This window comes from Equus przewalskii, chromosome 25 (assembly GCF_037783145.1).
Source record: "Equus przewalskii isolate Varuska chromosome 25, EquPr2, whole genome shotgun sequence".
NCBI lineage: Eukaryota > Metazoa > Chordata > Mammalia > Perissodactyla > Equidae > Equus > Equus przewalskii.
In genome coordinates, this window is record NC_091855.1 from 27,607,966 (window position 1) to 27,620,844 (window position 12,879).

The 12,879-nt window shown below is 35.9% G+C and overlaps 1 pseudogene; it reads right to left on the reverse strand.

Moving 5' to 3' along the window:
* Positions 1-786: 786 nt before the first annotated feature.
* LOC103549391 (tyrosine-protein kinase CSK pseudogene) lies at positions 787-12,070 on the reverse strand (annotated as a pseudogene).
* Positions 12,071-12,879: the final 809 nt, after the last annotated feature.

Sequence of the window (12,879 nt, forward strand, 5' to 3'; positions counted from 1 at the left end):
TTGCTCACTCTAATCATGTCAACAAATAATATCTTGTATGCTAATTGATGCATGCCAGTGTTTATCCTAATGATATATGTTCACATATAGTTTTCTTTTCCTCATGGAGTGGTTTATTTTGATGCCATCTTACAAGGTAGGTGGGTGGGCAGCAGCCATACCTGAACCCCAAGCCCCTGACAGCCGGGACAGACATCTGCCAGGGATGCACGCAAATAGTGCAACATGGTCAAGAAGAAACAGAGGGAGACAGAGACAACACCGGACACAAAATATGGAATGAGGAACAAGGCTGGGGTGACAGGTCCCTAGAGAGGGCGGTGGTCTCCCTACCCTTGTGGACAGGACAGGAAAAATAAGATTCCTACTTCTTGTAAAATGCTCATTTGCTGGGCACTTTCTTTCTCACCTTGAAAAATAAAATCTAAACACATGGAAAAGAATCTCAAAAAAGGAAGGGAATAAACATCAAAGAAGGTGAGAGATGGGAGGCCAGGGGGAACATGACCATGGTAGGAGGCATCTGCCTCCTGCTCCTCAGCCTCCTCCCTTCTTAGTCCTTTCTGTGGGCCTCCGGAAGCCCCACAGGTGGGTCCATGAGAAAAGTTACCAGGCCCAGGCAGGTTCACGTGGGGAGGGAGGGGGGAGGGATGGCAGAGGGGACACAGGTTGGGACAACGGAAGCCCACCCACTGACCCACTGGGCTCAGTGAGTGGGAGCACCAGGTCCACAATCTATCCAGGTTCAGTCCCCACATGCCCATGACCTGGGTGGATGCTGGCCGTCTACAGGTGCAGCACATGGGTTTTGATGTACTTGAGCTGTTCTAGGAGCTGCAGGAAGGAGGCCTGCGAGGCGGCGTCCAGGTGCCAGCAGTTCTTCTTGATCTTGCAGACTATAGGCGGGCAGTCGCCGGGGATGGCCATCTTGTAGCCCTTCTCCACCTGAAGGACGATGTCCTTCGGGGGAATTCTTGGATGAGGCACTGCCCTAAGGAGTAGATTTCCCAGAGAAAAATTCCGAAACTCCATACATCAGACCTGGTGGAGAATTTCTTTTCCCTCAGGGTCTCAAGGGCTGTCCACTTGACTGGCAACTTGCCTGTGTCTGGAGACGGTCCTTGACCTTGGCCACGCTGTCCTCGGATACCAGCATGGCGCCGGCAGCAAGGCCCCGGTGTACGAAGTTGTTGCTCTCTGGGTACTTCATGGTCTCACGGAGGTCTAGTGAGAATTTGAGGAGAAAGTCTCTGCCCAGCACCTACCAATCCAGCAACTGCCGGTAATCCACCAGGCTCCCCTTGGCCATGAACTCAGTGATGATGTAAAGGCCACGTTTCTGCGCCGTGATCACGCCCAAAAGCTGTACCTGGTTGCTAGGATGAACTTGTGCCATGACCAAGGCTTCAGCCAGGAATGCTTGGGCAGTAGTGTCGTTCCTAACGTAATTGACAGAGACTTTGTTCCCTCCACAACAGCTCAGCATCACGTCTCCAAAGTCCCCCTTCCCAGTGATCTGCAGCAGCTTCAGGTCCTTTATGTTCAGCGTCCAGCCTCTGAGGAAGAGCTCATCCTGGACCTCCTCTGTGCCCTCCATGACCTTTGGCTTGATGAGGCAAGTACAGATTTCATCTGCACCTGAGGTGTAGTGCTCCACCAGCTGCATGAGGCTCTCGAAGTACACCTCCTCACTAATGCTGAGCTTGCTGTTGTCGTACATGATGCTGTAGTGCTCCACTTTGCCTTCACAGTTCACAGACAGCGTATAGTCCCCAGGGTAGTTGATGCTCTCCCACACCAGGAACAGGCCTGTCTTGGGACAGGCACAGAAGTGGCCCCTATCAGAGGCCCGGACTGGCGCTGTCCGTGGTGCTGATTCTGGTGCTGCAGCTCAGCTGGGGCCACCTCCAGGGACTTGCTGCAGGTCAGTGAGGGGGCTGGCAGCGGGGCGGAGGCCCTCCCCCTAGGCCACCACCCAGGAGGTGGCCTTGTTGGTTTTGTTGTCTTTTTAACTGCCTTCTGGTGATCCTTTTTTATGTTTAAACTGTGTGTGCTGGGACACTACTGAGGTTTTATACTAGTTTTTCCTTCCTTCCTTCCTTTCTTTTTTTGTAAGAGAGTTGCATCTATCATACCTCTAGAGTCCTTACTGGTTAACCTGGCCTGTGCAAAGGCCTAGCTGGGACTGCTCTCCTCCTAGCTTCAGCCTACTCTGTAGCGGCCTGTCCCTGAGAAGGAGCCATCATCCTCTCTTGGGTTGGCCATATGGCAGACAGTGAGGGGAGTGCTGGTCACACTCCAGTGTCTGTGACGCCTACAGCAAAGCAAAAATCTGAAAGAGTAGATTTCAGAAGAGTAGGGAGAGCATAATAAAATATTGGTTTTCAAGAAAAAAATTTACATATTATATTCTATTTACTTATCTTTTCTATAAGTCAAGTTTCCACGATGGAAATAAATATTTGAAGACACATTTCATATATAACAATATATATACATATATAAAATACATAACAAGGGACAAAATCTGAGTATAAAACTGAATTGAATTTCCTCAAATATCATGAAGTAAACTATGAGGAAAATTTAGCTTATCATGAATATTTGGAAAGATTACCAAATGAATTCTGTACTTGATCTTTAGATGGATGTCTTGAAAATGTAATTTGTACGTCATAGTTATGTGTTAATATAGGTCTAATTCACCTATAGGCAGGAAATTTGAGATTTAAGCTAATTCTTATCATAGAATTATTAAAATCTCCTTTCTTAAGAATGGCTATTATTAAGGAGAAGTTAAACTTTAATCCAGAAGAAAAACTCACAATTTTAAATGTAGTAGTTTAAAGCTCATTAATTGAGCAATAGAACTTCATTAATTTATTCAGTAAAATTTTACTGACCATTTACTACTGGCCAAGTTTAATGCTTAGTTAGGAGAATAAAATATGTACATGAGATAATTCCTGATCTCAGCAAGCTAATAGCAAATTCAAGAAGACATACAGGTTCCCGAAAATCTCAATTGAATATGATGAGTGTTGGGGATAAAACAAGGTCTTAAATTATCTCAAAGAAGAGGAGTCAAAATCAGCAAGTTATTTTTTCTAGCTTTATTGAGGTATCATTCACAAAGATTGTGTATATTTAAGTTGTACAATGTGATGATTTGATATATATATATACATTGTGAAATAGTTACCACAATCAAATGAATTAACACATCCATCACCTTATATAGTTACCTGTGTGTGTGTGAGACACACTTAGGAAATTTCACATATACAATACAGTATTATTAATCATGGTCCCCATGCTGTACTTCAGATCCTCAGAACTTATAATTGAAAGTTTGAACCCTTTGACTAAGTTATTTGAAGTGGCCAATTTAGTCTTTGTTATATATTCTCTTTTGTATGGAGATTTAACAGTTATTTTATATCTAATTTGTATCTGTTCATATTCAGAATCATTTCATTAGTTTTTTCCCCTCCTCGAATTGCATAAAAATAAAAGAAATAAGTTAACATTTTTCATGAATCAAGCCTGATATGGTAAGGTAGACTTCCTTCTCTTATAGGCTCCCCAAAAGCCAGAAAAGTGAAAGGTGATGAGCTGGGGTGAAAATTACAGATAGATATATTGTCAGAAGAATTTCTCATTCATCTCTATAGTTTCAAATACTCATTTTTTCTAAGTCCTTTTTATCTGCCATTTAGCAAGAATCCAATTACTGAGCATGAGCCTACTGCCTCATAAATAACATCCTCTTAGTTTTCCAATCACACAATTCCAATTCTGTATTTTGTCAGCAAAAGTCCTGTTTTTAAAAATAATAGTTCGGCCATCTGCTTACCCATATGTGCTACACATCACTGAATGTTAGATTCTCTGCAAGTTTTATAGACAGTACCACAAATCTTGAATGTGTTTTCTTTCATAATTAGCATTTTACAACCACGTTAAATTGATCACAGGTAAACTGTTTCATTTTGGCACATTATTTTGATTGTAATCAAACTACTTGCTAGAAAGTGATTTTGTAGCCAATATATTTCAGTTATAAAGAGTTTTCTTTCCTCTTTTATAGCAGATACATTATTTTAAAGGTCACACTTGTCAGACCTATAAACTAAATCCCAGACTTGCAATGTAAGGCATCCCTCAAAGGATCCATCAGTGTTTACACTGGGGTGAAAAATGTTATCTTAGCAGTTCCATCAATTTCAGTGACTGATGATGTCATTTGCAATCTCTACAAATGACTCCTACCAAATGAAAGGAAAAACTGCTTGCTCAGGGATTCAGTTTTCAGTTTTCATGTTCTCATAAGTCATATATATATATATTTGACCATTCCCTTTTCCTAAAAAACAAGATAAACTGGAAATAGGTGTAGAGTGAAATCTGAAGCTACCATATCACTTCAACTGAGAAACTGTCCTATTTATGGATGAATTAGGGAAATTTAAATTCTCTTGGAAACCCACCAAACCCAGACTTAAGTGCTTTTGAACCCCATTTACAGGAATAAGACCTTTCAACTCTTGTTTTCATGGTTAAAATGTAAGTTGAGTGATTACACATGAAATGTGCAACAAAATAGTTGCAGTCTACAAATTTGTGATGCACAGATTTTTTGCTATCATTCAGCTATAATAAGTAGATTCCTCTTTCTTTTATGTTTTGACCTGTGAGTGCATGAGTGTCAGCTTCTGGCTACCAACTTGTGAGATTGATTTTTTTTCCCTTCTTTCCAAAGCTTTGCTTTTTTGTTGATTCCTTTTTCCTAGAGATTTATTTAAATTTTATTTTCACAAAATTGGGAACTGTGCAATGTGTATATTTCTCATTGGTTTCTTAACTAGACTTACTATCCTGCCCCTTTACATAGTACAGATAGGTAAGAAAAAAGTTGAAATTTTTCCAGGTTTCACTAACAACCTTCATGGCACAATTTTGCCTTGGTGCTAAGTGCCCAGGGTTCCTGCTTTCACTTTAAAATTGTCTCTCCTCTGTGAATTTCCTGTTGTTTCTAGTCACTGATACAATTCAAATAGTACCTTCTTATCCCCCTTCCAGTTTTTCATGATTTCAATTGTTTTTATTGGGATAGTTGTTTATAGTTCTTATTAGTCATAGTGCCTTAAAACAAGGACTGAGTGAGTAAAGCTGTTTCTGAGAGGGATTTATTATAAGATTGTAATTTACACATTCTTGACATTTTTTCACAGTTAAATTAATAAAAGTTTCTTAGTATTTACAAGCTCTCTCAAATGTGAATTTAAAGGGACAGCCTAATGGAAAAGCTTATATAACAACTTGTTGTCTTAGCTGCTGAGCTTTCTTAATAGATCTAATCATAGCTGGATTATAAAAAAAAAATTAAGGACTCTTAGTTCCTGAATGTATTCTGGTGCTACATATAGGGAAACTGAGGACAATTATTATAATAAAATTTTTCTAAGCTCATATATCTAGCTAATGACAGTGAAAGGACTCAGTTCAGAACTTTTGACATCCAGTTATTATTCTTTTCACTAAGGCTAGCTTAAACTTATTGCATAAGCACTGTATTTTGCATAAGCACTTTGAAAAAAAATAATTATCTTATTTAATCTTGAAACCAAAATAATAGCTATGAAGCAGCAGCAATTTTATTCTTATTGTGAAGATAGGGAACTGGGTCTTGAAGAGGTTAATATTTGTCTTCCCTATATTCATCTCACAGAAGAGTAACATGAATAGCATTACTATCTATTGCTAAATTCCCTAAAAGCATATGTTTGGTGTGTGTTATGTGTGTGTGTGTGTGTGTGTGTGTGTGTGTGTGTGTTAATGGCTATATTTATAGTCTGTCCTATTATATGCCTAAAGGCTCTTAAGAACCATGTAATTAAAAAGTCAGTTTGTGGTGATGAGGTTTAGGCTTACAAAAGAGTCTTAAGGAACTCTAGGTTTATTCTAATTAAGCGAACTACCAGGGTGCTAAATGAAATTCTATGCATGGCCAACTCTCTTTGCTTTTGCATGGAGTTATATTTGTGGCTGGAATATTCTGAGGATGAATGTTAAAAGCCCTTGTGACACCTAGACCCTCTCCAGAACCATTTTTTGAAAACACTCTGCAGTTTGGCAGCCGCTTTGCAACCTGGGAGTGCATTTTAATTGGCATCACACAACTTTATGACTGAGAGATTTATTCCTCTCTCCTCGAGTTCCCTCCCCTCTTTTAGCCTATTAGTTGAAATGTTTGAGTTAATATTATAGGCATTTCCCATTATAAACTCTTTGGGGCCATAATGCAACGAAATGTTCAGTTTTCCTCCAGAAAAAAGGAGTCTAAATCAGGCTCTGCCAAAAAATGAAAGTTTTGTTAAGTTTTAAATTTCATTTTTTTGTTTTGTCTCTTCGTTTCGATCTCTGTCTACTATTTTTTGGCCAATTTGACTCAATAAAGTTGAGAGAAAATTTGTTTTGATAGACATGCTTTGCCAATATGTGCATGTCAGTAAAATTTTCAGAGAAGAAATGTCTTCTGGATTTCTCTCCATAGCTCAGACAATTGGAGGCTTTCAGCTATTTTTAAGTAAACATTTTTGCTTCTTTCCCAGAAAGAGTAGCTCACATGGTCTGTGACATACCTGTGTTTTTTAAAAGGCCAACATCTCTTCCATTGTTCTCTGGATTGATCTTTAATAAAATGCAAAATATAAAGTGGAAGTGTAGTGATTAAGAACCTTGGCTTTGAAGTCAGATACATCTAAATTTGAACATCAACTCTGCCTTTTGTCTCTGGCTTTGGATTAATTACTTGTCCTCTTTTAGGTTTAGTTTCTTCATCAGTAAGTTGAGGATAAGAGTATTAAGAGTGAATGAATAAATGAAAAGTAAAAAGCTTAGCATAGTGCCTGTCAGATATCTATATATGCATATATATAGAAACATAATGTTATATTTAAATTAACAGTAGTTAATTATTACAATAAAATAACATAATAGAAGTGTAAATAATACTGTAAGCCATGAGCTGAAAAGAAATGAGCTTTAGAGGAATTGCCCCACTTTGAAAGAACTAGGAAGAGAATCATACATTTGTGGTATCTCGGATCTGGCATTTGGCTATTAAATAGTAATTAAAGAAACTTACAGGTGGAGGAAAATTTTAAGAATAACTGCGGTTAATTAGTAGTTTCAAATAGAAAATAACATGCACTTTAAACCTTTAAAGTGCATGTTATTTTGTGAATGCAAAATAAGAAAGAAATTACGTTTAATTCATCACATTTTATGAAGAATTTTAATGCATTTTTATTATATCATTTGATATTCAAGTAAATTTGAGGGCCAAAAATATCAATGTGCTTTTTTTTGGTGAGCTGGGATATTAGTTAGATCAGAAGTAAAATAAAATAAAATCACGATTAATGGAAATGCTTTAGGCCTCTGGTGTTTTAGTTTAATTGTAACACACCCTGGTTCTTAAATGCAAGTTTAACTACAAAACTATTTTCCCTCTGTGATTGTATTATTTCTGATACATCCTGTTATATTAATTGGAAAGAATAGAATCATTTGATAGAGAATGCCAGTTCTAAATATTATATAAGATTTTGGAAAGTGATAGAGGCTAAATTAAAGATACGTGCACCCCTAGAAATCCTTTGGATATTATATTCCATTGCTTTCTAACAAATCTCTCATAAAAGATAAACTGTACAAAACAGAAAATACTGAATTAAGTGCAAGATACTCATAATCAGAGTCTCACTGGTTTTGATTTATTAATCTAGTTGTTTTTAAATTATATCTATATACAATTTACATGCATATATATGTATGTATATATAAATTATATGTATATGTTTATACATATGTATATGTGTATACATATATCTAAGTATTTGTATATGTATAGTGTATATATATACACACACACCAAAATGTATATATAATACAAACAGATTGATCACAACTATACATTGTATTACAACTAATAACTGAAAAAAACATTAACAATTTTTTTACACAGAGCTCTTTCTTAATTTCCAACGAAACCCTGATTTTAAAAACAAATTAGTCACTTTAGTCTATATTATAAAAGTATGTCAAAAGACACTAAAAAGGCTTTTCAGTTTTATTAGACTTCCCACCAGTTCTCAGCATCACAATGTAAATTAGAATGTATTGGTTACCTTTATGTGCTTATAAAATATGAAGATAAGAAATAAGACGTGGTTTCTATCATTTAGATTTTTACCATTTGGTTGGAACGGATTACATATATGGAGCCATAAGCTTCCCTAGTAAATAACAAATGATGAGAGTTATATTTTGTTGTGCAAATGGAGTATTTGCATTCGAGAGGATATGGGTAAAGCATCCTTACAAAAGACAGGATTAATGAAAGAAACCTACAGAAAAAGGGAAAAATTGAGTTAGGAAAGATACACCAGTATTTGAATGAAAAAAAAATAAGAAAGCTGGTTTATGTGAGGAGAATAGAAACAATTTAAAAAAAAAATCATGTTAGAGGAAGAAATGACCATGGCCTAGTCCTGGATCAGCTAGAAACTGTTCTTACATTCCTAATTAAAAGTATTATGTGATTGAGGAGTAATGAAAAACATAGAGTGAAAATTACAGAGGGAACTACAAGGTAGACAGTGTTCCTCAAAAGTGTTGCAGAATACTACCAGCATCCTTGCCATATGCTGTTTTTCACAATGTATATTCCTGGTCCCTACTCCAGAGCTACTGAAACATTTCCTAGCAGTTAGTCCCAGAGACCTTGAACTGTTAACACTGCCCCAGGTATTCTTCTTCATCCTAAAATTTGTGGTCTTTATTACGAAACATTCCAAAAGCCAGTCTAAAAATTTATGCTTCAAGTGGTAGGAAACATGTAGTAATTGTTTCAATATTTATTTGGCTATACATTTGGAATGAGATAAATAAAACAAATTATATTGATAAACTTATGACTTCACATGAAAGGAAACTATGATACAATTATATTTTGTGCTCATAATCCATATCTCAAGAATCACACTGGTTTTTGCACAGTGCTCTATGAGATAAATATTTAGAAACTAGCATTTACCCAAAAGAGTATGACTATAATGATAAAAATCCCTTGTCTTTATATAACTAATTTTTCAGGAACTTCTGAATCAATTATTGTTGTTGTTGCACGTTTACAAAAAATGAGATGCTTGGAAGACCTATTGTATTGAAAATGAAAGCACAGATTCTTGTGGAAATAAGTCAGATCAAGTTTATAATATAGGAATCCATATGTAAAAATATATATCTGCTTCTCTGCTAGAAATTACTAATAGCACTTTTAGAGACATAAATGAATTAAATTAGTTATTAAGGATTCATCTGAAACACATTTCACATACCAAAAACAAATCTTTGAAGTCCTGAATTCTCTCTCCATGCACTCATCATATTGTCATTAGATCTCATATTCCACATTAGGATCAAAGAATTAATTTTGTGTTGATGTACATGTTAGGATAATAGACAGTTAATATCCACAAAGACAATTATGTATATGTTAGATATTAGGTTTTTGTTTTCTGAATCACTTATATCTCTTACACTTGTATGTTTTCTATATTTTTGTCTCTTCCTCCTCCATTATGAATATTTTCTTATGACCTTTCTTCTAGGTCATTAAGTCTATCTTCAGCTGTGTCATATGTGTTTTTAAAATAATCCATCCATTTATTTCTTAGTTTTATTTACTCTACATTTCAGTTCTAGTGACTCTATTTTTTTTGTATATTTCATTTTGGGGCTAAATTCTTATTTTTTTCTTTTATTTCCTTTATCCCTTAATAAAGGTACTTATTTAATGTATTTTTCTATTGCATGTAATGTACCTCTTCCACCTTTTTTTGATGCTCAATCTTTCTTCTCTTAGATATTATGTTTCTATCTGATAAAGAAAAATTATTTTAAACTCTGAGAAGTATTAGTAATTTCATTTTTCAAAAAAATTTAAAGCTTGTCTTCTATTCTATAGCGTCCTTGCAATTCTATCTATTTTTGTCTTACTCTTACTCTCAGAGTATACTCTTATGGAATTCTGACTCTTAGGGAGTATTTCTCTGGAATCATAATCCAGTTCATAGGAATTTACCAGGATCTCCAAATCCAGGGCGCTGGATTCCAATCTTTGTACAGCTAACTCCACAAGGTTGTCTAAAGTAACGTGCAGTTTCTTAACGTTGAAGCCATCTCTTCTGAAAATGACACATGCCCCTAGGATAAAATCAGACTCAAATGCTGTCCTCACCTTTTCAGGTTTTCTTTTTTTGGATCTATCAATTATTCATAATCCATAACTCATCTTTGGCTTATTAGCTCTGTGATATCTTTACATCTTTTAAAAATATTTTGTTCTGTGGAAGCAAGAATGAGTTTTTTGTTTTGCTCATTTTTAAATCTCCTAGATCTAAAACAATAAAAATAACCAACATTTATTACATGCTTAACATGTCATAAGCAATGTTCTAATTTATTTCTAGCAAAATGATTGTGAGATAATTACTATTATGCCTATTTTACCTACAGGGAAATTGAAGCTTGGAAACTTTAAATTACTTGCTCACAATTGCATAGGTAGCAAATGGCAAAGTCAAGATTTGAACCTGGATTCTGACACTAGAAACCAAAACCTTAACCACTGCAATATAAATTGAGAGCATTGTGGTTTGCAACAAGATCTCTTGAATAAACTAATTTAAAATTTAATTTCATGCATTTATTCTTCCCAAGTTGAAAATTGTTCTAAACTCAGAATAGTCTTTTTTTTTTTTTTTTTTTTGGTGAGGAAGATTTGCCCTGAAGTAACATCTGTTGTCAATCCTCCTCATTTTTTTCCTTGAGGAGGATTAGCCTTGAGCTAACACCTGTACCAATCTTCCCCTACTTTGAGTGTGGGATGCCTTCACAGCGTGGCTGGTGAGTGGAGTAGGTCCACACCCAGTATCCCAACCCGGAAACCCTGGGCTGGTGAAGCAGAATGCATGGAACTTTAACCACTTGGCCACTGGGCCAGCCCCAATAGTCAGTTTTAAGAGCAAATTTTTCTTTAAAAATACGTATGATTCTTATGTGTTGCCATGGAATAAGTTTAGAACCCTGAATTGGAGATCACAGAAATTGATTCTCTATAATAATCTAATGAATTTATCTAACACTAAAGTAAAAAAATGCCATTTCATGTCACAATCTTTCATTCACAGAGATGTGAAAAAGTACCATCATTAGAAGTTAAATAAGCAAAATTAATTTGATCCCAACTGGTGAATGACAAGGTGGTGAAAGTTGATGATCATTTGAATGCTGATCTTTGACTCTTGAGCCCCATAAAATTTCATCCTCAGGTCTCCCAGTTGGTTAATAATTATGGATGATGTCTCCAGTTTTCACGGCTTTTGCTAGGTAATGAACTGTGTGTGTCTATGCCTGATTCATGTTGATTCCCTTGTCAGTTATATGTCATTCCGAAAAGGCCTTTGATCCCTGAGCATTCTTTTTTGAAGTTGGCTATCAGCAAGGAGATCTTGAATGCATTGTGCTCAGGACAGAGGTTTAAAACAAGAGGTGAAGTTCAACAAGTCCTTTTCAAATGTTAAGAGAGGTTGATGGATTAACTGCTTATGGTCCTGCTTCTGATTTAGAATAACATTTTTTCCTCAACACACACCAGTTTCAGTTGTGAATAAAAAAAGAAGGTGATTCAGAGCTCTTTTCCTTAAAGTCACAATATTAAAAAAAGTGTTTTAGTTGATATCACATAGAGTTTTCATGGAACAAACTCTTCAAATGTGGTTTAACTTGACCAAATGCTAACAGCTATTTTCCCTAAGGGCAGAAGAAGAGATCTGGGGATTGGGGGCAGAGGGCAAAAGGTACATCAAAGATCATTCCGACAATAGTTGACTTTGAGCTAATCAAGTCCAGGTGGCCCCAAATTATTACTCAAGTCCCAAATGTCACGAAAATGTGGCCCTAGCACTCACTTTGATGCTAAAGTATAGAGCCGATCCATTCCAGGATTTCTTTCCCTTTGGACTCAGCCTCCAGAATAAATTATCTATCTTCACCTCAGAAAAGTAAGCATTAAAAAAAATTCTGACTCTGCACATGTCACTGACACTAAAATATCTATAAATCAGTATCTGGTGACATAATGAAAAAAAAATTTTAGCTCTGTGTCCCATTCGTCAAGGGGCCAGATGTCTAGGCTAAAATATTTTTTCTCTTACAAACGTTTTTCTTTCAAATACCAAAGATTGGTCATTTTGATAATTCTCACACACTTATAAAATATAGAAACAACTGAAATTTGCAATTCTATGTGGAGTTTTAGGTATGTACTTTAGTCAAGAAACCATTCCATCATTTCATTAAGAAATAGCTCTTAAGAGAAATCAGGGTTGTCTTTTGGGAAGACTGTTTGGTAATTGTATGAAGCTAAGTATATTAGGATGCAACCTGTAAAAGCTAGTTAATGACTATTGATATGAAAGATCTTGAAATGCCAGGTATGACATTTATCCCACCTAAATAGCAAAAGAAACATGATTAAAATATTGTTTATCTTAGCAATCAATTAATAATGAGAATTATTTATGTCTGAAAATATGGCAGAGTTGTAAAGAAGTAAATAATAAGAAGGGCATGTTAAGCAAGGGGAGGGAAATACATGCCAGAAAACATGGCCCGTATAAGTCTTTAGGAAATGGGTCATTGAAATGTTCACAATGGTCCCTATCCAGGATAAAGTCTCAATGTCTTTTCCTAATAAGGTAGATATATTTTAAACAACTATCAACAAAATAGGTTAGAAAACCTGTC